The 25,742-nt window shown below is 38.1% G+C and overlaps 1 long non-coding RNA gene across 1 annotated transcript; it reads right to left on the minus strand.

Moving 5' to 3' along the window:
• Positions 1–900: 900 nt before the first annotated feature.
• Positions 901–18,225, minus strand: LOC118257786 (uncharacterized). The gene is made up of 3 exons (XR_004781701.2): positions 18,084–18,225; positions 14,436–14,511; positions 901–1,931 (listed from the first exon to the last, which is right to left on the minus strand). It is a non-coding gene; the product is annotated as an uncharacterized LOC118257786 (long non-coding RNA).
• Between the last annotated feature and the right edge of the window lie 7,517 nt (positions 18,226–25,742).

The raw sequence follows: 25,742 nt of genomic DNA on the forward strand, positions 1-25,742 counted from the left end.
GATACACAGTACTAGTCTATCTAATAGATAGTCTGTTGGTTTCAGATCTAAGAGATCAAGGTCATTTTTTCACTTGAACAGGTTAATTTAATCATTGTGAGCATTAGTTTCCTCAGTCAAGGAATTATTAGGGCAGATGAAGTGAGTGTAGAGTTTCCTTCCCTTCCCTATCCAGCACTGCCAGCTTTGTCATCTTTTTACATCATAAAGATGGAAGAAGAATGTGCTGTCATTATTTTTTCTTCTTTGTCCAATTATGCCTACACATTATCTTATTTTCTGAACTACCCAGTTGTGTTCTTTGAGAATATGCTGATAAGGGGTAATTGATCCTTACTTAGTGCTTTAGCTGGTGTTTAATGCAGATTTGATCAGTTGTTCAGCAGTGGCCATGGTTTTTCATTCTTACACAGGGATCCTGTTCCGTTACATACTGGCAAACTCACCATGGAAAGAGAGTCAACATATCATAATACATTCAACACATTGTATGAAGAGGTATCAGGGGAATCAGACTGATAGATTATGGGAAACAGGATAGGTCAGCAAACCCTGTTGTCACCTCTGCTAAACAGGACCTCTTCTACACAGGACAGTTGTGTTTCTAGGAGCTGTTTGGGAAAGGAATTCAGTATGTTCAAGATAAAGTAACAGTAGCATGAAAAGAACGAAGTGTGGCAGTCCCATTGTTTTCCTCACTGAGAAAACAATTTTTCTTACCAGTTTTTAGGTGATTGCCCTGACAGAATCAAATGATACTGTATAATTTTACTACTTAATTCTAATATTAATTCTGTTGCATTTAATGTGATCACTTTCATTTGAGTAAGTGGGAGTATATGGTATCTACTCTGTTTTTTTTTTGTTTGTTTTGTTTTTGTTTTTGTTTTTTCAACAGTAGGACAGAGTTTACTACTGACTGGATATTGCATTGTGAATATACAGTATAACAATGACAATATTATTTTTATTTGACTGCATATATATAGCATGGCTTAATAATAAATAGTATTATCTATTTCCTTTTAAGTGTTCTTCCTCATATGCTTATTTATGTATGGAAAATTGTCAAGCTGTGGAGCCTGGGAAAGTATTCAAGGGGAAGATCACTATGCGTTTGTTCTGTTATTATATATTCTTTAGTCCTCCATTTCTGGAAACTGAGTCTTTTGATTTGACTTACTAGAATTGTTTGTATGCTTTTGCTGAATGACAATGACAGTGAGAAAGCATCTGTTTCAGTTTGGAAAAGCACTGTCAGTTAGTTCTTTAGATCTGATGGTTCTAAATAAATGTGAAATGGGACTTCTAGTAACATCCTATTGTAGCTCTGAGTTTGAAAACAGGTTGGGATTCTCCCCTCATTATGGACAATCATAGGCATACAAGACCACAAGAAAATGATGCCAACTTTGAAATTATTCAGGAAAATTTGCTGACTCAGAAAAACAAAAATCAAAATAAAAACAAATAAAAAAAACTCCACCATGAAAAAACACCTTAAGTTATTACCAACAGAAGACAAAATATATGATGCCTGTGAGTGTGCAAGATATTGCTGAAGTTGTCATATTGACAGATTACATGAGTCTGTATTTACCATTGTTTGAGTTTTCATCATGTTCTCATGCTTGACTCTGAAGCTACTCTTTATCTGGAATGATATTAGACAAGATTGCATTAGGAAAGAGGAGTGGCATGGAGGAGAAGCTGGGCTGTGCCTGAAATATTGGTATCTACAAAGTTTGCTTTGGTTCAGCCTCTGCTGCTAATGACTAACCAACCCCCCTTTTCTTCCTCAGCAGCATTATTGTTGCACAATTATCAGATCTTTTCTCTTGATTTTAGATATTTCCTTTTTGCTTTCTTCCTTCTTTTCTGTTATTTCATGTCTTCTACTTTTAATGGTCTTCTTTACTGGATACTTCTTCCTACATCCAGAAAAGAACAAAGAATAAAGTATGTACAGCTGGATGGGAATATGGTGAAGGAGGTGATACCCTCTTAGGCTCTCTGATGTTCTGAATTAGTATCACAATTTAAGAAAATTGACAGCAACTAAAATGAAATGAAAAATACATATATATATATTTCTGATTGATATTAAATGAAGCTGAGGATGAATTTAAACAATATCAAATACATAAAACTACATTGTTCCCTCAATATTAGATAGCAATTAAATCTCCGAATTAAATAACTAAATTATATAAAACATAAAATATAGCCAGGATTTACTTTTTATCAGGTGTGTCCCAGAAAAACATTCCTGTTTTCAGTCAGATGGATTAGTATTCTGGAACATTCTGGTATCTCCTTCACTACAAAATTAGCTGTTATTTTATAAACTGAAAATAACATATTATTTAAAATCTAAACCACAAGTTAGAATCAATTATAAAACTTCCTTCTCACACTGTGATTCTTCTTTTCTTCTATACATGGTGGTATAGCACAGAAGTGTCTACTAACAGGTCTTCCCTGAAGTATGGGAGATGGTTTCAGGACTCTTAGGATTGGAAGTCTATAACATTAATGTGTTCACAAGATAATATTTCAGTATGGTTTTCTTTGTATACTCCCTGGGTGCATTTGGGGAGAGTATTAACATCCCAAACACAATAAAAAGTACTTTCACATTCTTAATTACTAAATGTAATAACACACAGGCATCTCAGAGAAACTGATCAGAGGGTTACGTAGCATTATGAAACACACAGTTATTCCCAGACTTGTACTCAGGTGATAATGATATAGCTCCGAAATACAATTCCTGTTGTGCAGTACTTGCATTCTTTTTGTTTCTTATTCACATGTCCAATTTTTATATTTAGTTGTGGTGAGGTTTGGATTATCATTTCTACTCCAAAAGTGATGTTTGTGCTCTGTTTTGCTACCTTGCACTTGCATGAAATATATAGTCTTGACTAAGACAGAGTAATTTTTGCATGAGTAGCAGTTAGAAAGATTGTGCCCTCAATGTACATTCTGTCTCTCCTGTAGATGAAATACTTAACGTTTTCATCTTTATCAGTATAAATAATTTTCATATGCATTTAATTTCCTTAAATACATGCAAAGATCAATAGTCTAACTGATGTATCTGTCCTCTTTTTCCTTATCTGCCATTTTCCATCACGTGTATTAGTTTTTTAAAAAATACGTTTTGCAATGGATTTTGTAAACTCTAGAAAAATTGACACTGAGAATTTCAGTGTTATTCTAAGCAACAAATTATGTTATAAACAAGCATCACCTATAAAAAATGAGAAACAAAATTTAGCTTTTACTACAGTGAAATGACAGCTCATTTGTTTTGTGAAGAAAAATAATAATAAAAAAAAAATCAATGGAAATACTGAGACATTTCTGGGCACATTGGTATACAGAGGGTACAAATACCTGAGCTAGCTTCAAACTGCGCTTCATTACATTGTTCAAATGTATTATTTGTCCTTATATTACCCTCACTGGTATGTCAGCACCTTACTATGAAAAAGGCAGAGTTTTTAGAAGTCTTGTATAAGTAGAGAAGTTATATTCTCTAAGTGTGGTACAAAGACTTGCCCATGGTCACAGTTGAGGCAGAAATTGGACAGGAGCATTTCCATTGAAACAAGTGGAAAGAAAGATATCTGTGTAGGCATCCATATGAATGGTAGTCTTTGTAGATGAAATGTTACCTCCTTTTAGGCTATATTGCCTGTTCTATAGTTTGGTAAGTCATTGCCTTTCACAGGTAAATGACATTTGTATAAATCACTTTCATCATCTGTGTGACAATGTTTCTGTTAATTTCAGTAGATATTTTCTTCATGAATAAATACTGCAGATCTGAAGCATAAAATGGAGAATAAAATAAATGAGAATTCATGTGAATATATAAGACTGTGTGAATTAGGTTTAGAAATATTAGCACTGAAATACTGTGATAACATAAAACAAATATGAAACAGTATTTGAAGAATATCAGTATGCTATTTTTGCACAAAAGAAAAATAACTTTTATTTCTTTCTAGATTTGGGAGTTGTTGGCCTTCACCTGATGTTGCATGCTTCTCTAAAATAACGAAAACCAGACAGTGTAATGGTCATTGAAGTTGAAATGCACTTCCCCCCATAATTAATTTTTATCATTAAAAACTGTGTCTTTCAGTAAATTTCATGTTGCCAATGTAAATGTATGATCTAGCCGCTTTGCATCAGGATTTGGCATTGTCTCTTTTTTGTCTGCTTATACCAATATCTCTAAGAAAATATTAAATTATGTCAAAATTAGGATAAAGAGAGACGCCTGGGTTATATATGTACTGAAATAAAGAATTTAAGTGAAAGACTTACAGAACTGAATTGCCACTTGTTTTGTTTGGGCTCATATGTTCCGTGTACATGGAGATTGTTTCTGAAACTGAAGAATGTTTGTGGCTTTAAGATTTACCTTTGTTTTCTTTTCAGTCTACAATAAACCTACCAAATATGTTCGAGTTTAGTAGGGGGAGTACATGATTGTCTTCACTTATGTTCCACCATGTCCCATCCAGGCCTGCATGTACCTAGTCTAAGCAGAACAGACTACTGTCTTTCTGGTTTCTGTATATCTGACCTGAAGCTCTGCCCTTCACTAGATACATAATGGACCTGGATAACACACAGTGAGTCACACAAGTTCCATAGGAGGGAATGAATACAAAAAGACTTAGAATTGTATTAGCATAGATGTTAGGCTGTCATGGCTATTCATGTTTACTCTGAAAATCTCACATCCCTTTTCAACCAAAATGTTCAGCCATCCTAGACAGCCCTCTCACACCTAAGGGAAACTTCAATGAGATCAGTAGCAATGTATTGTCTACATTTTTCCTGTATCTTATAGCTGGATGCATACCTGGATAGTAGCATATTAGAGATCAGTTATGCAGACTGTGATTTTGTCAAGGTAGGGGCCACTGGTTAAAACATGAGATGTACATACTGACAGATATTTTTTCAGGGCAGAGGTAGTCTTCCTGAAAGTCAGTGTGGCTGAATAGTTTACCTTACTGGAGGCAGAAGGAAGATGGTACTTGCGTTTTCTTTACCTGTCACCAAATGAACCACTTATTCAGAGAAGGAAATAAAAATGAATAAAAAAATGAACCTATTATTGCTCAATAAAAAGAATTCTGAATACTGCAGACAACTACATGACAAGCTGTCTTTCTGTAGATCAAGTTTGTTCTACTAGTGCTCAGTGCAGGAATAAGTGAACGTAAATGTGGCCTATACTAGAATGAAGGGGAAAAGAAATGATGTAGTAGTTCCTGTTAAAATGTGTGTTATTAAAGGGAACAAATGGAAGAGCTGAGTTCAGAAGGCTTGCTAGAGAAAACATATGATAATGTCAACATCCCCCACTGAGGTAGTCACCTTGGGTTTCCTTTAAACTCAGTGGAGGGACAGATAACACTTCTGGTGCTTATGTCATCTTACCCTAAAGCAGATGACTAGAAATAGGTCAGCTGAATCACTCCACCTGGGAGCTGAGGACAGCTATCTCAGAAGTCATAATCTATGTTGCAGACATCTGAAATAATTGAGATGAATCTCAGCCCTAGGGTCTCAGTTCCAGCTCAGTGTCTTGCACAAATGGTTATCTGTCTGGGCAGTTTCAGTTGTTCATCTGATTTGGCAGGACATGAAACAAGTAGCTTGAGACATACAGTGCCCAGCAGAATTGAGTACATTGGGAAGCTCTGCAGTGTGAACGGAGTAAATGAATACACAGAGGCGTTACTTGGATTATAGAAAGCAAGCTTCAGCATTATGGCTTCTCACACCGTGGTAAAGTTAGGCTGTAAAAACTGCAGGGACTAAGTAAGTTTGGGGGGGATTCTTATTGAATAGACATGGATTCCTACTGATAAGTTTTTCTGGTATTTCTTTAGCTCCATGACACATCCAGCTATGGCTCTGGAACACATGAGTATGTTCAGGTACAAGTACTCAGGTACAGTATAGCCACTGTAGTGGCAACCACAGGGCTGAGACTGGGTAAGCAATGCGATGGGAATGTTGCCAACTTTCTCAGGTGAGTACAGGCTTATCAGAGCAAAAACTTCTGCCTCAAAGTCACCACATCCAAACTATGCAAGGATATGCAATGATTATGACATGAAGAAGATGCTTTCTGAACATGAGCATGATGTAGTGATGCTAAAGCTTCTTTCTGCTAAAGAAACCAAAATGGTCTAAAGCAGTGACTGGTTTCCTGAAACATCTCTCAAAAGTGTCTACAATAGTGAACAAACCTGATGTTGATGGATCCATGTAGGTATGATACAAGATTCAGTCCCCGGACTGGTGGCCCTGTTGTGTGACATGCCACTGCAATGAAACTATTAATACTATATTAATAAAGAAAGTACAATTTTGTGTCAGAGGGCTAGAGGACATCAGAATTTTATGGCTCTTAAAGCCTGAAGTCAGCATAATCCATGTGGCATTAGAGCTGTTAAATGTGTGACAGTGCGGATGACAAATCTGTTTATCTAAACTGGGAAATAGAAATAGTCTGTGGAAACCCTCACAACGGGGTGGATGAGCAAGCATGGTCTGCTTACATGAGCACAGATGGTGGGAGCAAATGAACTTCAGGAAGGTGAATATTTGATGAGGTGGAAAAGAGTGTTTCAGCACACCATGTTACTAATCCCCTGGAGCTGGCTGGAGCGATAGCTAATGAACATCACACTTGGAAAACTTCTTCCGATAACTTCAGGGATTTAATCAGCACATTCAGAGTGACATGACCGGTCACTGAATCAGCTCTGTTTATTCCCTGACTTGCTGACTCTTTTCTGCTTCACAGAGGTGTCACAACTGCCCCAGAGAGTGTTTCACATTTTCCTTTCCATTTTCCTTTTTAAAATCCCATCTGAGGTGTAAGCTTTGGTTCAAGTGGATTACATGACTCTTAATTTCATTAAGCAATGTCTGAGTTATACAGTGTTTTTCCTTTCTCCAGGTACTTCCTATTATTGTTAAATCTATTTACCACTTACTCATTTACCCATTATCTTGGAGCTTATATTTTTTTGTCTAGGAGCTAAAGAACAATACAAATAAAAAATAATAAAAAAGACAGTATCTAATAAACCTGAGATAAATTATATTTACCCTCTGTTTAAGGTTTGTTTTGATAAATTTTAGTCTAAAGAGTATGGGTCTGGATGGCTGCTTAGTGTTTGCATTGCAAGTGGAGTGCAAACTGAATGTATTTCCTGCTCATTAGACACATAACAAAATGTTACTTTTGTTAGTTTAATAGCCAAACTTGTCTTTTGCTGGTGTCAGAAGGGATTATTTGTCATTAAATGATAATATAAATGCCCTTTTAACAGGGTTCCGAAAGACATTTCAGTTCTTTGAACAGATAAACTGAAATGCACATGAAGAAGCACCTACAGCAGAGTGTTCCATTTTAATCAGACCATTTCTTTTTTTCCATACAAGAAAAGCAATGAGCCTAGCCTTGAGCTAATAAAAACAGGTGTCACTTCACTAGTTTAACTGAATCTAAATGGTGCACAAAATCAAAATGGGGTTCTTTGTTTTCATTGGTTTAGGTCATCTTGATATTTTACTCGGATACATGCATACACATATCCAGTCCCATTTTGTGACTAGGATTCAGGGTGAAAAGGATTCAAAAGGAATTCCTTATGCTTGCTGTGCATAGCTACAGCGTGGTCTCACCAATGCTTGGTGTCAGTAGTGTTTTGTTCTTCCAGAGAATTTCAAAATCTTTGAAAGACACATTTTTTATTTAGTGGTGCTACTGAAATGAAAATGTTCACACTCCAAGTTCAGCAGTGATTTCTATGCATCTGGTGAGCAACAACACCAGAGAAATAACCCCATGACAGAAGCCAAAAATATAGGTATGGTTACATTACTCAGGCTCATTTCTTTGACATAGCTAGGGTTTCAATGACATTCAGAAGAGAATATGGACAGAGTTAGTAAATCAAAATGAGATATAGTCTTGGAATCACATATTTTAGGACAGAAATTTCTGTCAAAAGTGTAATACTCCTATATACATTTCTAATGGAATTTAAATTGTCACTTAAAACTCTCAACCTGTATTTTTTATTGTCAGGCCTAGTTTGAATTTTAAAGCTGAAGATCATATGCCTAAATTTTTGCTTTGTGGAAGAGGTTTTTATTAAAAAAGAAATAGATTTTAACCTATTACATTTGCAATATATGAGTTTGAAAACTTGATCTAATGACACCACAAATGCTAGAAAGTGATAAAATTTCAGTTTAAAAATAATATATTGATCACGATTTTAGAATGGCTTTGGATTTTGCAATTTTTTCAATGGATTTGGAATTAGAAAGAAGTATTTTATCCTACACAGTATTTTTCTTGTAACTAATGCTTGTAATTGAAATGTTCTTTGGATAGTATAATTTAATAAAGCTACCAGAGACCAAACTAAGTATTCTTAGCTTTTGAAAAAGTCTTGAATCTCCTGTGTAAGATCAAGATTTGCCATGATAACTTGCATAATCACTTTAGTTTTCTTTTCCAGAAATTGCCCTATTGTGGTAGCCACTCTATTACTTAGTCTCATTTAGCAGGAACTCACGAGTGTAATGACCCTTTAAAAACTCAAAAATATATCTATAGGTTAATGAGTTTAACAGTAAATGAGTTTGAAAAAGATTGTGGTAATCATTAGAATACAAAGAAATTGTCCTTTAGCCAAACCTCCTTGTTAAATATGCTGTAATGCCCCACCTTGTCAGGGGAGGAAGGATTGATGTGTTTTTCTGAGTATATGTTTTTCATTCCTTTCCTTTCCTTTCCTTTCCTTTCCTTTCCTTTCCTTTCCTTTCCTTTCCTTTCCTTTCCTTTCCTTTCCTTTCCTTTCCTTTCCTTTCCTTTCCTTTCCTTTCCTTTCCTTTCCTTTCCTTTCCTTTCCTTTCCTTTCCTTTCCTTTCCTTTCCTTTCCTTTCCTTTCCTTTCCTTTACGCTCCTTTCCTTTACGCTCCTTTCCTTTACGCTCCTTTACACTCCTTTCCTTTCCTTTCCTTTACGCTCCTTTCCTTTACGCTCCTTTCCTTTACGCTCCTTTCCTTTCCTTTCCTTTACGCTCCTTTCCTTTCCTTTACGCTCCTTTCCTTTACGCTCCTTTCCTTTCCTTTACGCTCCTTTCCTTTCCTTTCCTTTCCTTCCTTTCCTTTCCTTTACGCTTCCTTTCCTTTCCTTTCCTTTCCTTTCCTTTCCTTTCCTTTCCTTTCCTTTCCTTTCCTTTCCTTTCCTTTCCTTTCCTTTCCTTTCCTTTCCTTTCCTTTCCTTTCCTTTCCTTTCCTTTCCTTTCCTTCCTTTCCTTTACGCTCCTTTCCTTTACGCTCCTTTCCTTTACGCTCCTTTCCTTTACGCTCCTTTCCTTTACGCTCCTTTCCTTTACGCTCCTTTCCTTTCCTTTACGCTCCTTTCCTTTCCTTTCCTTTACGCTCCTTTCCTTTACGCTCCTTTCCTTTCCTTTCCTTTCCTTTCCTTTACGCTCCTTTCCTTTACCTTCCTTTCCTTTCCTTTCCTTTCCTTTCCTTTCCTTTCCTTTCCTTTCCTTTCCTTTCCTTTCCTTTCCTTTCCTTTCCTTTCCTTTCCTTTCCTTTCCTTTCCTTTCCTTTCCTTTCCTTTCCTTTCCTTTCCTTTCCTTTCCTTTCCTTTCCTTTCCTTTCCTTTCCTTTCCTTTCCTTTCCTTTCCTTTCCTTTCCTTTCCTTTCCTTTCCTTTCCTTTCCTTTCCTTTCCTTTCCTTTCCTTTCCTTTCCTTTCCTTTCCTTTCCTTTCCTTTCCTTTCCTTTCCTTTCCTTTCCTTTCCTTTCCTTTCCTTTCCTTTCCTTTCCTTTCCTTTCCTTTCCTTTCCTTTCCTTTCCTTTCCTTTCCTTTCCTTTCCTTTCCTTTCCTTTCCTTTTCTTTTCTTTTCTTTTCTTTTCTTTTCTTTTCTTTTCTTTTTCTTTTTCTTTTTCTTTTCTTTTCTTTTCTTTTCTTTTCTTTTCTTTTCTTTTCTTTTCTTTTCTTTTCTTTTCTTTTCTTTTCTTTTCTTTTCTTTTCTTTTCTTTTCTTTTCTTTTCTTTTCTTTTCTCTCTTCTCTTCTCTTCTCTTCTCTTCTCTTCTCTTCTCTTCTCTTCTCTTCTCTTCTCTTCTCTCTTCTTTTTCTTTCTTTCTTTTCTTTTCTTTTCTTTTCTTTTCTTTTCTTTTCTTTTCTTTTCTTTTCTTTTCTTTTCTTTTCTTTTCTTTTCTTTTCTTTTCTTTTCATTATAGCTTTGGTAGGAGAGACAGGAATTCTGACTGCAGTGTAATTAGTTTAGTTTGGTTTGGAGTTTTAGAGGTTTAGTTTGGAATGAGTAGGACTACTCCTATTCAGAAATAAACAGATCTGAGAGCATATTATATGAGTATAAGCTAAAGAAACCAAGAATATTTCTGATGTTGACCACAAGATGTGTTTTACACTACCCTGACATTTGATGACAGTGAATCAAAGTGTGATAACTGCACAGATAAGAAGCACCAGTGTAGGTGTGGATGTTTGTATAGAAGCAGTTTATAATACGATTAGAAGAGAGACAAACTGTCCAATATATTTTTAGCCTGTACTTTCTAAGCAGATGGTTAAACAAAGGCTTTCTTAATGTTGCTTTGGAGTTAGAAGCAATACAAATATGACTGTGCTAACATACTGCTGTCATCGTAATAATACTGAAATCATCCCTTGTTCTTGAGTACAATTAAGATATCACTCTGAGTTCTGAATGAGCAAATCGTAAATATTTTAAAAGAATATTGGACCACATGACCATTTCTCTTTAGTCTCAGATAAGTACTTACTGAACTAAAAATAAATTGTGACTGTTAAAAGTGTGCCAACAGGAAGAACTCTTTGGTTTGATGACTATTTGTGTCTTTACAGAAGGTGTGACATACAGTTAAAGTAAAATGGAATATAGGACTTGATCACATTTCCTATCGAATCAAGTTTAGGAAAATTTCTCCTATAATAGCTACTCCCAAAATATTTTCTTTTGTTTTCTTTTGTTTTCTTTTGTTTTCATTTTTGTTTTTCTTATGTGAGTATAATTAAATTTAGTATAATCACAGACCTCAGTTTTATTCATGTTCCATTGTGTGCTTCAGTGAGATTAGGAATTTTTAAGGGTGGAAATAAAGAAATTTAACAAAACCCATAATTTCGTACAAATCTAAGTGTGACTTTATAGCCTACACTATACCTCAGGATGGAGACACAGATGATTCTCTGCTGAAGGGTAGCCTAGGTTACCAGGGCCTAGGCTATGAAGTTGGCCCTGGAATGCCATTACTTCATTTTCTTCTAGTATTTTATGCTGCTGGATATTGGCTGCTCCAAGACTTCATCACACAAATAAAGGGAAGCTCTTTATTTTACAAGTATTCTTTACAGTTGTTGTCCTGAAAATCACTCTGGAATGGTGGCAGAAATCAAAGTTCAGTGAATCAGTGGGAACAATCCATTGGGAGAACCACAATATGCCTAAACCGTACAGTATCACTTGGGTATAGTATAACTATTGTATGTATATATATGTATGTATATATATGTATGTATATTATATGTATATGGATGTATACGAATGTTGCAGATCTGAAAATGGTAACTTTAACTAAAAGTGAAGCATAATTGTGCTGATCTCTTAAAGCAAATTAAAGCATTCCTAATCACATCTGCTTATGTGGCAACACCCATTGTCCTCTGAATTTTTTTAACTCTGCTGAATTCATACCTTTAATCACTATGACTGCCATTTGCTATCATACCTATTAATGCCGTATTTGTGAAGAAGTACAGAAGCTCCAGCACAAGTAGATGGTATCTCATCAGCCCTGTTCTGAGTTTCTGAAGGTCTCCAAACTGAGCCTTAGGACTACTACAGGCTGTTCTTGAATCTCCTTTTGACCTGCTGCTTGCTCCTTCATTTATACCTAGCAACTGGACCCGTTCATTATGTGTTCCTTTTTGTCTTTCACATTTGCTGTCTATTTTCCTTTAACTTGCCCGGCACTTCTAAAATCTGATATTTCTGTTTTAAATTATACTTCCTTTTTCTGTTGTCTTTAAAAGGCTAGCAGTGTTCTTTCGAATATATTTAACACAGAAAACAGAAAATTTCTCAGATTACGTACAAAACGGGAAACATGTTTTTCCTTGCTTTTTGTAATCCAATGACTTTATAAGGTTGATTGGTGATTGTTAAAGGGTATTTTGGCCTATTCAATTCCAAGAACACTTTTCCAAGTCTTTCAGATCAGCTAATAACAAACACACAAAAAAAAAAAAAGAAAAAAGAAAAAAAAAAGAAAACAAAACAAAAAAGGTTTTATCTGGAATTTGCAGCAGATAACTGGTCATTTGCTTCACAACTGGCATTGTTTTTTCCAATAATAAACTAAACTCAACAAATATTTCATAGCCTTCCTGCCAAGTCAAGACTGGCCATAGCATGTGCTTGTGATAGTCATGACCTTTAAAGTGCAAAAAATCAGATGTGAATTTTTCATTCCTCTCTGCCTATTGAAAGACCAACAGAAGAAGACGGTATATGGGATTTTAAAGGATTCTCTCTCTCCTTATTAGATAGAAATAAGCCAAAGATAATAATTTCAATACTGCTGCTACATAAGACATGAGGAAATGTAATGATAATAATAATGAAAAACTATTGGGAAATGCCAGAATTAAGGTTTCCCATAGAACTTCAGTGTTTCTTCCTGGTGTGGATCCTGTTTTATTTAATACATTATGATATTCTAATAAAAAGTAATCCTATTTAATATTAATCTATCACATTACAAATTGAATTATAGAAACATAGAATCATTAAGGTTGGAAAAGACCTCCAGGAACATCTGGTCCAACCATCACCCTAGTGCCAATGTCACCCACTAAACGATGTCCTTAAGCACCAAGTCCAACCATTCCTTAAACACCCCCAGGGATGGTGACTCCACCACCTCCCTGGGCAACCCGTTCCAATGCCTGACTACTCTTTCTGAGAAGAAACGTCTCCCGATTTCCAACCTAAACTTCCCCTGGTGCAACTTGAGGCCTTTCCCTCTAGTCCTATCACTAGTTATCTGTGAAAAGAGGTTGATCCCCAGCTCCCCACGCCTTCCTTTCAGGTAGCTGTAGAGAGCAATAAGGTCTTTTCTGAGCCTCCTCTTCTCCAGGCTAAACAAACCAGTTCCCTCAGCTGTTCCTCATAAGACTTGTGGTCCAGATCCTTCAGAAGCTTCATAGCCTTCTCTGGACATGCTCCAGGGCCCCAATGTCTTTCTTGAAGTGAGAGGCCCAAAACTGAACACAGTACTCGAGGTGTGGCCTCGCCAGAGCTGAGTACAGGGGGACGATCACCTACCTGGTCTTGCTGGCTACACTATTCCTGATTCAAGCCAGGATGTTGTTGGCCTTCTTGGCCACCTGGGCACACTGCCAGCTCATGTACAGGTGAACATTGACCAACACACCCAGAGCCTTTTCTTCTGCACAGCTTTCCAGCCACTTTGCCCCAAGCCTGTAGCGCTGCATGGGGTTGTTGTGACCAAAGTGCAGGACCCGGCACTTAGCCATGTTGAACCTCATCCCACTGGCTTCTGCCCATCAACCCATTCTGTCCAGGTCCCTCTGCAGGGCCTTGACACTTCCCCCAGCTTGGTGTCATCTGCAGACTTACTGAAGGTGCACTCAATTCCCTCATCCAAATCATCAACAAAGATACTAAAGAGGATGGGCCCCAACACCATTCGATGCCTGGGAGACACCACTCGTGACCAGTTGCCAGCTGGATTTCATACCATTCATACCATTTTGTACCATTTCATAACACCGCTCTGTGGGCCTGGCTGTCCAGCAAGTTTTTAACCCAGCAAAGAGTGTGCCTGTCCAAGCCATGGGCTGACAGCTTCTCCAGGAGAATACCATGGGAGGCTGTGTCAGAGGCTTTCCTGAAGTCTAGGTAGACTACAACAACAGCCTTTCCCTCATCCACCAGGTGGGTTACCCGGTCATAGAAGGAGATGAGGTTGGTCAGGTAGGACTTGCCTTTCATTCTCTCTGGGCCTGATCCCCTGTTTGTCCCACATATGTTGCGTGATTGCATTCAAGATGACCTGTTCCATTACCCTTCCCGGCACCAAGGTCAGGCTGAAAGGCCTGTGGTTCCCTGGCTTCTCTTTACAACCCTTCTTATAGATAGGTGTCACATTAGCAAGTCATCCGGGACCTCTCCAGAAGACCATGACTGCTGATAGATGATGGAAAGTGACTCGGTGATGGAAAATGGCTCAACTGACAATTGATGAACTGGTTATCTACAGGAGTAAGTAACAGGGTGGATATCTCACCTCATCAAAGTATTTCAGACAGCATTCTTCCTGGTTTGGTGTGAATTCTGTCAGGTTCAACATATTCACCAAAGGTCTGAAAGAAAACATAAAACCAGTATTCAAAACCTTCAAAGATACATTATAACCATAGGCAAATGGTATATAACAACAAGGGCAGAACTGCTGCATGATACAATCCAGATTGCTTGATAATGAAGATCCATCGAAAGAAAAGCCACTTTTTCTCAGTGACCCAAACACAAAATTAGTCATCTGAGATCAAGGATTACATGCCATCATTTTCTTTGCTCCACCCAAGCTGTGAGTCTCCCATTCCCTTCCTCTCTGCCTATTTTTAAAAATCAGAAAGATTTCTGCAGTCTAGTTTGCTGGCAGTTTAGCACCTTCAAATATTGCTTTGGCATTTGAATGAGCTTCTTCATCCATCTTGCCAGGACTTGGTGTGCGCAGACTTTGCTGTTTCCCATATTTGCAGTCTGTCCAAAGAAACCAGTTGGAGCCTTATGGGCTTTTTAACTTACAACTCTGACATTTGGAGATGGTGAATGCATGGTCTGGTGAGACACAACTACAAGGCACAGCTAGAAATCTAATGATATCTACTGGGTACATATGAATTGAGATTTCTCAGAGGCTTTTCTCAAATATGGATGTGTTCTCACAGAAACAAACAAACATACAAAATTGTCCTGACAACCCCTTTAGCTGTCTTCATACAATCTCTCTAAGGAAAAGGATGCAAGATTTTTTTCACAGAAGAATTGCCCATATTTTAAAGACGAACAAAACATATTTTTCCTTATTTCATTCCAAGTTCCTTGTGTGAAGTTTTGCCAAAATATTCATCATAGATATGGGAAATTTCATCCCCCATGGATAAAGTTTGGCAAATGTGTAAGCAACTGAAAACAAGATTTTGTTAGAAAAGGAAGTTTTAGTCAGTCTTAATCCTATAAGAGACAAGCACAGTATGAAGAACAGCTGCCTGAAGCTGTATTTGAGCCAGTAAGTGATGAGAATGGTAGACTGAAGCTGTTTTGAAATGCTTGTAGTTTTTCCGCATTCATCAGATACACAATTCTGAATTATCTGTTCAGTTTAGTCCATCATTTGGATTTTTTTTTTTATTTTTTTTAATGCAGTACCATTGGACAGACCTTCTTTCTGAGTAAAAAGTCCTTCTTTCCATCTGAGTAAAAGAGTGTTTCAAATTGCCATATACTGTTCGGTGTTCCGTTTTAGAATACTTTTCTCATCCCAGATATCCTTGGATATAGACAATACGTCTGTGTATGAAACCATCTGCAATCATGTATCTTCAGAACATGGTAGTGCTCTCCCTAGCAACATATTACCATGACCACATTAGACACATAGCCTTACTCTCTATACTGGTTCCCTGCTGAATTCCAAATCGGTTTCAAGATCTTGGTGTTCATCTTCAAAGGTTTCCTAAGCCTGAGACACAGAAATTTAGGAGGAAAACTTTGTCCAGCTGTGTTCCTGTAGCACAAACTAAGAGACAAAAGTCTTACCTGGGTGTCTGAGGAACTCTTATTATTTCTGAGGACAACTATAAACTTTACACATCCCACTATAATTCCATGAAGCATTACTCTGACCTTGTGCTTTCTGTTGTAAACACATAGCAACATGCACGCTAAACAAACAAACAAACAAATGAAAAACACTCTACCAACACCAGACCCTCCCCTACTTCTTCCCTAGGGAGAGAGACGAAAACACACAGTATGTGACAGATGTTAGTTATGTTGCTTAATGCATGAGTAAAAACACTCAGATGTCACAGAAATGACCATTAAAATAAATAAATAAATAAATAAATAAATAATCCATAGAATTACAGAATACAGGTTGCAGGGAATCTCAGGAGATCTTTAGTCCAGTATCCAAGGTAGAGTAAGCTGTGAGATCTGATAGCTGACAGCTTTGTCCAATGTAGTCTTGAAAACTTTCAGGGACATATGGAGATGGATCTGATACTATAGAGATACAGTGGACTGGATGTGCTAGAATCCCTTCTGAAAGATCTCCTTAATCTAACATTTTATTAGATTTAAAGAATTCTTAGTTGACCAGTAGGTAAAAAAAAAAAAAGGAAAAAATAAATAACATAGTAAGTTTAGCATAAAAAATAATAATAATAATAATAAAGGGAGGGAAAATTAACACTTTAAAAATAGTTTGTTTGTTTGTTTGTTTGTTTGTTTTTAAAAAGTGCGGTAATCTCTGCCAGGAATCAAATCCTAGGTTGTGGGTGGCAGAAAAATCCAAAGTATTTGCATGACATTGGGTCAAATGGTTCAGTGACAAATGTCAGGGTGTTCTGTAAGGTTTGCATTTCTATTAATTCAAACACTGTGTATTTGATTTCTAAAATGCTTTGTTAGTGCTCTGATTCATGTGTGGAGATGTCTTGCAGATACTGATGAAATTACATCCTCAAAGTGCCAGCTCAGCCATAGTGCATAGGCAGCTGAGTTGTAAGTGCTCGTTAGCAATTTGCAGTACATTATTTTGAGGCAAGCCAAAATTTGTGACTGGTTTTATTGTAGGAGACCTCATGGTAAGTTAAGATGGTTCAACTGCTGCTTTGTGAAGTGTAGCAAAGCAGTGACCTCACCAGCTGCTCCATGTTCTGCTCACCCATATATTGGTCAGAAACCTCAGCCTCTCAGGGGGACATTCAGCATCTGCTCCTTGGTTGCTTAGATCTAGCCAGTGACTACCAGTCATGGCATGCAAGGGGGTAGGGAAAGACTATGCTAGAGCTCTAATGAGCTAACACTAGTGTTTGGGAGCACTGAAGCAGGATGTGTCAGGCTTGGAAAGCCTGGTGGACTCGCAGGAATTTATAGCTGTCTGAGACCACATACAGGTGACTGTCTTGCAGTATCTCCCACATGGTGGTGAAATTAGTGGAACAGGGGATTTGGTCTGTGCTCAGAATTTTGCTTCTGGTGAATGTTGTTCTGATGGCAAATAATGCAGGGAGCTCTAGAAACAATCGTTCTTACAGTACAGTTTGTTCCTACTGAGGAACTGATTTAAGTAACCCTTCTGCCAGTGTAAATCATGTCTGTTGGAAACAGGGTGGTAGAAATCAAAAAATCAACCTTCCAGCAAAGTCAGCAAACCAGTTTAGGTGATGACTCCCATAGAGGACTTGCTGTTATTTATTAAACGCTTTATGTTTTTCTCAGTTCTTCTAATTAGAAACACTCTGTTTTGAGAGGATCAATTGGTTACCTAATCACTTGTCACTGTAGACACCAAAAATCTGTCCATGCATTAGAAAGGGACATCTGTCTGTGCAGTTTAAGGTTGGGTTAGATGGTGGATTTAATGCACCACTGTTTGTGTCTGCCTGTCATGCTCAGCAAAACACTTGTTGCTGGCTCCAACACCTGTGTGAGTCCTGGTGCTGCTGGCACTGAGCTGGGCCCTGCTGCCCACCACGGACCAACATGTGCCCGAAGGCTGGTATGCACCAGCTGCAGGCTACTTAGACCTACTAGATCCAGATGGGAGGGGTTCACAGGAGGGTCTGGATGGAAGAAAGGTGTCATTGCGTTCTCTGACTTCTCTGAAGAATATGTAGAAAATAACTTTGAATGTCCTTACCTTTTAGGAGAGGGGCAGAGATCAACCCAGTGGAATGGAAGCCTCTTTTGTTGCATCTCAAAGTTTTCCTGGTGGAAGATAGGCCTGATGTAGAGGAAAGTAGAAGCTCTGAGGCAGTAACTGTCCCAGCCTAAGCGGTGACAGGGGGGATAGTGTTAGTAGGTGGTATGGCTGGACTGCTGTTTTTACCTCAGCTTGTGGGTCAGGGAAATCATAGAGTCACAGAATCATTTAGGTTGGAAAAGACCTCTAAGATCATCAAGCTCAACTGTTAACCTAGCTCTGCCAAGTCTACGACTAAACCGTGTCACTAAACAACACATCTACATGTCTTTTGAATACCTCCAGGGATGGTGACTCAACCACTTCCCTGGGCAGCCTGTTCCAATGCTTCACAACCCTTCAGTGAAGAAATTTTTCCTAATACCCAACCTAAACCTCCCCGGCACAACTTGAGGCCATTTCTTCTTGTCCTATCGTTTGTTGTCTGGGTGAAGAGACTGACACACACCCAGCTACAACCTCCTTTGAGGCTGAGTTGTAGAGAGTGAGTTGTAGAGAAGGTGCCATGTAGATCAGAAAAAGGAGACTCTCGCCATGTTTAATGCTCCTTTTGGTCAAGGGGAAATGGTAGAGAAAAAAAACACAAATGTTTTTCACGTGCGTGAGGTGTCATTTTGTCTCTGCAGGAATCTGGGTGGGCAGAGAGGAGCAGCTGGTGTGGTAGGCCAAGGTGCAGAGAGAAGTCTGCAGGCAGGCCTTGGGGCTCTGCTGCTGCAGGTTGCGTCCTCTGAGGATCAGTGTGAGCTGTGGCCAGCACTGGAGATCCTGTTCTCAGACCTACTCGTGAGGAGATTCAAACCCCTCTCCTGTTGTGGCTGAATAGACATTATAGGGAAGGTTTTAGCATTAAGTGGAACTCTGATGTTTGCTCTGCCTCAGGTCAGTGGTGACTCTAGGTGCCACCCTGTCTGTGGTGCAGAAGGCAAAGGCTGGCCAGCTCTCAAAAGCTGTGTTTTCTTTATTTTAGAAATCTTTCCTGTGCTGTGAAGCCAGAATGTAGAAAGAAGACTGTCTCCTGGGAAGGGTGGCAGTGCTGCACAGCCAGTGACTCCTTGGGAGAGGCTTCATCTGCTCTGGAGAGATCTGAAATGCAGTGGCTGCATCTTAATGATCCTAGCCTATACAAATGTTAAGTGTGGCTGAATATTAAAATGTGATAGACTTGGTGATACGTGGAAAGGACAATAACAGGGATGAGATGTTTTTTATTTATTCTATTTCATACTGTGCTTCTACATTTGCATATTCTTTCAATCTGATAACTTCACAGATTTAAAATGTGAATTAATTTTGATCTCTTGTTTTGACCAATCTGTGTTTTGTGTGGTTTTAATGTCTTCACTTTCAAAACTGACTTCTCTTTTTGAATGTCCTGACTTCTTGTATCCAAAAGGACACCACATTCCTGCTTTTTCAAAGGGACCGAACCTTTTATTCAAGAAAAAGATAGTCTCTCCTCTTGAGAAAGCTTGAATTGGCTTCTGAAGCCTGGGCTAACTGACAGTGCAGGCTGACATCTGAATCTTGCAAATGGGATTTATATCTTCAGTACCTTATGTGCTCTCCAGCACAAAAATGTCACTGCTCAATTGGAAGAGATATCAGCTGGTCTCTGGGTCAGCACGTCTCCTTCTTTCTGAGCACAGTTGCTGGAGCAATTGATAAGAATATAATGAAATTGAGAAAGCTTTGAATCGCTGTGAAGATCATTGCAAAGCATGAACTCTATACCACCGCATGCTCTAACAATAACAAATAAATCCAAAAATAATATTTAATTTTTTGAAGTGTTACATTTTAGTATCAGGGTACCTAGGCTAAAAGCCATTATGTTACTAAAGTTCCAAGTCCTAAAAGTCATTTCAAATTGTATTTTCTATCTACGAAGTGTGAACACAGTATGCATAGCTGTCTGCTTCCTTGTCAGTCCAGAGGATGCCTTGCCAAATACTGAAATATTTAGTCAAGCCCTAATGTTCCAATAATTGTTCTTTACTTCTTGACGCTGAATCCTGTGGTTAGAAATTGTGACATCATAATAGACAGTAATTTGTTTCCTTTAATTCTCTGGGAATGAATTTCCGTGCTAGAAGGGGAAAATAATCAGGGAAGTGATATCTGTGTGAAGGAACAAGAAGAAGAGCAAAGAGTGAGAAATGTCTGAGACATTAAACAATTGATGTAATAATATATTTTTGGTCCAAATCAATGTCTATGGGAGTAAGTTCTATCCACACCTCTCTGAGGGTGGGGAGAGGTCTCAAAGCTTCCCATTCCCTTCAGTGGACAGTAATGTGAACACAGCCCTATACCATTATCACATGGGATTCTGGGAGTGAAATCTTGTGTTCTTTGACTCTGTTCTAATTTCTGGGGATGGAGAGGCCCAGCTGCAATAGGGTTTAACTTTGGGCTCCCACTTCCAGAGAATGGGGAAAAAAAGCAGAGAGGGCTGGCAGAGCAATGGTAAGTTGGACAGGAATATAGAGTACATACCTGAGAAAACAGTCTGAGGGTGTTGGGTGTGTTTAATCTGGTGAGGAGAATACTAAGAGGTGATCTGGTAGCCCCCTCTTGGGAAAAGGTAAACAGAATAGTAGTAGCCTTGTTAGTGCCAGATCAGACAGTGAGGGGCAAGGACTGCAAATTACAGCTAGGCTGGTTCTGTTGAATACTTGGAAAATCTTTTTCAGTATGAAAGTAGAACAGTTCTGGAACAGGTCACTAACACAGACAGGTTCTGTGTCTTCATCGTTGTAGGTATTTGGGTTATCGCTGGTCTTATCTGTTGTTGGTAATAGTTCAACAATGAGCAGGAGGTTGGACTAGAGAAGAGCAGAGGTCCCTTCCAATTGACATTTCTGTAATTCTGTCTGTGTTTTATAGCTCTCTGTACAGGCATGTTTGTCAGGAATTTGAAGAGGCTAAACTGACATGGGTTTTCTTGCTGTGGTAGACTGACAGGAACAAGGATGGCTCTGTCCAGTACATCCATAGTGGTATCTTTCCATTCAGATTTATAGGCGTTCTGCCCAGTCTTCATGTTTTACTCCATGTTTCTTCTTTTCCTAAATATAATGCACATACTAATTATGCTGCTTTGCTCTGAATTTGCTAAAGAGTGCTGAAATGAGTAATGGTGATTTAAAGGATCATGTTCAGAGTCAAGTGGTGTAAGTACCAAGCTGAGTTTGGTGTAATCAGATTGATGTTGGACAGAGGAGAACTGGGCAATATAGTGAAAGAAGAAGTCCATGTAATAAAGGAAACAGTTTATTTTTATTTATTTATTTATTTATTTATTTTGAAGAAGGGTGCTTTCAAATATTATCAGAAACAGCAACTTCTTTTTCTCTCCAATCTGAGAAGGTAAGGAAGTCTACTTCTCTGATCTGTGGACAAATCTGCTGTTGTAACCTGCTTCAGATTAGATTTTTCATTGGCAGGGCGTGAGAAGTGGTCCCACAAGAGTACTGAACAGTTCTCAAGTGGGAGATGCCTTTAAAAGCCAGTGCCAACAATGGGATGTGGTTGTGTGTGTTGCGCATTTCTTCTCCTGCTCCAATTTGGAGAAAATAAATAAAGTATGCGAAGTGACTTTTTAACCAACACTTCCATGATTTTATGAGGTCTGGGGCTATGAAGGATTGGAAACTGCATTTTCTGCCCCATTGTTACTTCCACTCTCAACTTAGATCCCCACTCTAGCTCCACAGTTCAGTACATCTGGCAGGACCTACCTGGGAGGGGCAAGTGCAGAGGTTTGGCAGTTGCATGCCTAGGTAATGACGGTCTGCAGAAAGGCTTGCACTACTCTAGCCGGCATTGCATTTGGCTGAAGCTGTTGCTGCAGTCACTGTTCCTATAAACATTCAACATCCAAGTTTTTCACAAAATGAAGTGACATCATACTGTGTTTTTTCAAAACAGTTTGGTGTTATGAGAACTTGGGAGTAATAGTCCAGAGTGTTACACTACTGTGCTAATGACTACTTTTATTCCTGGGCAGATCAAAAGAGGGAGAGGGTGCCAAAGATGATGGGGTGGTGTTTAAAGAAGAAGAAGAAGAAAAAAAAATAGGGGCTTAATATTTTTGTAGTAACAGAATTGACATGGAGTTTTTCACGTGTTTGAAGCAACCTATTTTTCTGATGAAAAAGAACTGAGTGCAGGTAGCTATGGTAATCCTGTCTCCTGTTTATGTTCACGTGCAGCTTCCTTTGGTTTCTTTATGTAGCATGTTTGAGAAATTGGCTCAAAGGCAAAGAAGTAGTACATGAAGACAAAAAACAGTTGGAACCACTGGATGTGATTCACTATGAATCAGTGAGTCAGCAGGCTTGAGAACGGGGAATGATTTGCAGTGTAAAACAGCAGACCTCAAGTCACTGGAGCAAAAGACTTTAATACAAATAAACTGTAAGAATTTCTGTAATTTGAAGTTCATGTGGTTTGCAGTCCAGCAATATGAAATAGTCAAGAGAAGGAATTTCAGCATGGGCTGAAGGAGTACTATTGGCAACTGGAGTGTAGTCCATGTTGCTTACTTACATTGTTAGAAAATGATAGGGAATGTCATAGCTGCTTCCAGCAGCCTGAGCTGGAAACAAAGTATTTCACGTGATCTACAAGGCTTGTCCTAGAAAATCCTAGTAAATTTCCATTTGACAAAATGCAGTACTGGAATTATGCCCAAAATCATGCTTGAGATGGTAATTGCATTTGGATTAATTTAAAATGAAAAACTTTTTGCTAAATTCAGTTCTTTAACTTGGTTCTTTGAGTGATAGGTTAAAAAAAAATCTGAACAAAGAGTTAATAATCTTACTCTTAATTATGAAAAACTATTTTATTTAAGCTCTTTACATTAGTTGTTTATAGTTCTATATTAGGATGCTACTAAAACAGTATTTGCACAAATACCATAAAACAATGAATACTGAAGCACTTACAGCTTCTGAAATCACTTTTGTGGAAAAACATGATTCAAAAGACAGTTATTGCTGTTTGCTTGGTCTATAGCTAAAACCTGGGTGGTTACTTAATGGTCAGCTCTGTTAAGAGTGCAGATCTGAGTCACTATAATATGTTTGGAAGAGTTCCTGAAAGGTCTTGCTACATTACATGCCTTCAAAGGGCAGTGAAGGATGATGCAATGTCTTCAACAGGTCACACCACAGCAAGGTGATTAAATTGGCATGCAGGTTTCACAGCAATTTGAGCTGATGGAAATGCATCTTGAAATGCTGTATTAATGCTTTTAGTTCATTTACTGAATCCAGTGAGGATAAACTAATTGAGTCATAATATCAGTAACAGAGCTGGGAGATCCCAAGAATCGTTGTCTCCTTCAGGCCCATTTTCTCTTAGGTCAGTGTTTAGTAAGTACATAATGACTGAATTACAAATGAAGTGGGCTGCTAACTAGCAAGAAATAACAGACCCTGCTATTCTGAAGATTAATTTGAATGCTATTTGATACCTTACTATCCCATACTACCTGAAATGTGGGAGAAATGCAATAAAGAGCTGAGATTTCCCTCTGGAGAGAAAGAAGAAGCGGTCCCAATGGATGGGTGAAAGCAAAGGTGATGGTGTTTTAGGAAGAAGCAAACAGCTGTAGAACAACCCTGAGTCAGACTGCAGGTGCAGGAGAGGGAGAAGGCTGGTGTGGTGTAGGTCAATGACGGAAGGAGCAAACAATTGCTCTTTGTTTGACACCCAATTGAAAAAGTTGAAGAAGCAAGGATTTGCTGAAGTAAATTTGTGTTGACTAATTCTTTTAAAAATTCATTTTTTGTGTGTTCTTTAAAAAGGGTGAATTTCCACACAAATACCACTTCAGGAGGAAACTATAACATTGTTTTAAAAATCAAAGAGAGGACCTCTGGCCAGATTCGGTTGATTAAAACCATTGTAGATTACAACTAACATACCCTCAAGGCTGGCCCGGATGGGAACAACTCTTTGTTAGGGTGAGGTTTTCATTTGATGACTGACAGCTATATGTGGTAGTATTTTCTTTTTCCTTCTTTTTCTTACTACAAGTGTACCAGAATATATTCTACAATTTCTGGTGGTACACAAAACTGTGTAACATGGTTTCACCCAATCCCTATAATAAGTAATATAAGCTTAAAAAGGATTTGTTTTTGTTTTTGTTTTTTGTTTTTAATGCAGCACATTCTTTAATAGCTTAATAAACAGGGTACTTCATTTGGGACTGGTAACTACTGATAGAGAATTATCTGGGTGACATGGTCATGTTGTGGATAACACATGTGGCAGGTAGTTCACTGTGGGGGAATTGTTGTAGTTAAAAATCAGATGAATATAAACCAAATCAGAACAGGGAAGGGTGGAAGTAGAAAAACACCTGTTTCCATGGTAAGTGGTGTGGTTGTAACCAAACAGTTGGGCAGGAAACTTTACTTTATCCACTGATGGTGTGTTTGATTCATCTCTCTTTATTTCATAAAGGCCAAAGTAAAAAAGGACTGTTGTCATGTAGTCTGACCTCCCCTATAACCTCTGTGAAGATCAACATTCATTGCTCTGTAGTTAAGTACATTTTTATTACATAAAAAAAAAATCAATTTTTTACTTTGTTTTGATAGCTTTAGGATTTAAAATAATTAAAAAATAAACACCCTGTGGTTAATTATTTTAAGCAGACAAAGTGTATCTTCTGCTTGTTAGGACTTGAAAAGGGGAGGAACTAACTTCTGTCAGAAAAGCCTGGGAAAGCTGACCTGGCAATGTGCCCTGATGTTCAAGTAATAACGGGATCTGTTGGGTTAGTAGGGTGGGGAACAAATTCCAGTAAGAAATACCAAAAATACTGCTACTTATGAGGAAACTAGTTCTTTAAATGGCTAAGTGCCACTATGCTTGTATGGCTTCAGACCTCCTGTGCTATGTATACACAGTACTTTCCCCTCTAGTCTCTCTTGTGCAAAATATCTGATGTCCTTATTGTTGTCTAGGGCAGATTTCTTTTCTGCTTCCTCTTAAACATTTTGGAGTCCAATAGTTCTTCTTGGAGCTCTTTGAGATAATTTAAAATGAATAAATAAATCAGTTATAATTCAATAATTTTGATGTACTTTAATCCAATAAGCTTTAAGATTTACCACCTCTCCCCCCCAGCAGTTGGTCCTATGTGGTCTCAATAAACATTTTCACAAGTTCACAGGTTTCTTTCACTTTTAAGAGAAGGTTCACAAAACTCCTAGCCTCCGCTGCAAAACCACCATAAAAAGGTAGTACTGCTTGTTTTCTCTGTTTTTCTTGAGACAAATTGTCATCATAGGAACTCTTATTAAGCTTTCTATTAAAAACTTAAATTAATTACATCTTAAAATTTCTATTAAAAAGATTTTTGATGTTCTGTAAGCACTATGATGACAGGCTATGTAGAGGAAATTGGTATGTGGGCGACAACATTATTTGTAAAAAGCAGAGAAGAATAGTGCTTGGGAACAGAGCAATCACTTTCCCAGACCAGGATTTTTACCCAGCAAACCTGGTCTCTTGTTAATAGTGGGCAACAATGGATATTTGAAAGCATTCCTTTGATGAGCAGCTTTGAGCAAA

The sequence above is a fragment of the Cygnus atratus genome, chromosome Z (assembly GCF_013377495.2).
Source record: "Cygnus atratus isolate AKBS03 ecotype Queensland, Australia chromosome Z, CAtr_DNAZoo_HiC_assembly, whole genome shotgun sequence".
In the NCBI taxonomy this organism is placed as follows: Eukaryota; Metazoa; Chordata; class Aves; order Anseriformes; family Anatidae; genus Cygnus; species Cygnus atratus.